This window comes from Pinus tabuliformis, chromosome 5_2 (genome assembly GCF_031772625.1).
Source record: "Pinus tabuliformis cultivar Carrire ecotype Pingquan chromosome 5_2, CPIR1, whole genome shotgun sequence".
NCBI lineage: Eukaryota > Viridiplantae > Streptophyta > Pinopsida > Pinales > Pinaceae > Pinus > Pinus tabuliformis.
In genome coordinates, this window is record NC_142306.1 from 785,419,529 (window position 1) to 785,420,910 (window position 1,382).

The window sequence follows — 1,382 nt, forward strand, 5'->3', positions numbered from 1 at the left end:
AGAAAATAATAGAAAATAATTCACACTAATTTTTCCGTAATGAAATTCGATGAGTGTGACTGGCAATGAATGAAGCTTTTCATCGAAACCATAAAACCATAACTTTTTGACAGTCAAGTTTCTATTTATAGAAGCGTTCGAGGTGCTGCTTCATTGAAGGAATTGACCGGAAGTGTGCCTTTCTGGCTGGGCACATAATATAAATGGTTTGAGAGGCCGAGAGCAGGTCCATTTCGAAGCCAATTTGGTGGCTTCAATTTGAGATTGAAAATGGGCTGGGTCACTGGTTTTAATCACCCGCCTGACAATGATGGCAAACCGGATTATGACAGAATCAAGGTATTCGCCATAACATGTTTTATTGTGGTTGTACTCATCTTTTTGCTGCACGTTTATGCCAGATGGATTTGGCTACAATCTGCTAGATTTACTAGACGGAGTCGACGGAGATTAGCTTATGCGCGTCGCCAGTTTTATTTTACAGGAGAAGAACCGGAAACGCTGCTGAACGTGGGGTTAGATCCTGCGGTATTAGAGACGCTGCCCAAGTTTGTGTATAGATCGCACATTTTCCCTGATGGGTTAGAGTGCGCTGTCTGTCTGTGCGAGCTGCAGGACAATGAGAATGGCCGCCTTCTGCCCAATTGCAAACATAGTTTTCATGTAGACTGTATCGACATGTGGTTTCTTTCGCATTCCACCTGTCCGCTTTGCAGAACCGACGCCCGGCCTGAACAACCAACTTTGGGATCCGCTGGAATAGTGCAGGTTTCGGCAGACTGTGGCTTCGTGTAAAGATCATAAAGATATGCTGTTGATGGTAAAATGTATGATCTAAATTTTGATGTATCGTTTAATCGTTCTCTCTTATTGTATGGGCCGTTAAAATGTGGCAAAAGAAATGCAGATCGTCCTGGTTGAATTTTGTATATGATCCATCTGTTGGTTTTAGTTCGAATCTTGATTTTTTATAATTGGATTCAAATCCAACTCGTTTAATCAAATTGCATCAAACTAGGTTATGTAGTTTTAATGACATTTTTTAAGGGTAGTTCACGCAATATTTACAGGAAAATCTGGGTAGGTCAATTAAGAGAGATCTAATGGTGGGTACAATTAGTGAAACTTAATCCAAAAGCATTTTGGAGATTTTACCCAGCTGAATTATCTTTGAAACTTGTGGGTTTAATGATATTATATTATAAATTAAGGTATTAGGTTTTTTTGGGAGGGACATCAATGCTATTATAACATTATTTCAGGTAATTCAGATTCAATCTGGAATTGACTAGATACAAACTTAAGTTTAATTTAATTTGTAAAAAAAATATGTAATAAAAATTCAAATATAATTAATATTTTTTTTTTAAATAATGATTTTA

At 37.3% G+C, this 1,382-nt stretch overlaps 1 pseudogene; it reads left to right on the forward strand.

The window, feature by feature from the left end:
- Positions 1-270: 270 nt before the first annotated feature.
- LOC149161634 (RING-H2 finger protein ATL2 pseudogene) lies at positions 271-795 on the forward strand (annotated as a pseudogene).
- The last annotated feature ends 587 nt before the right edge of the window (positions 796-1,382 follow it).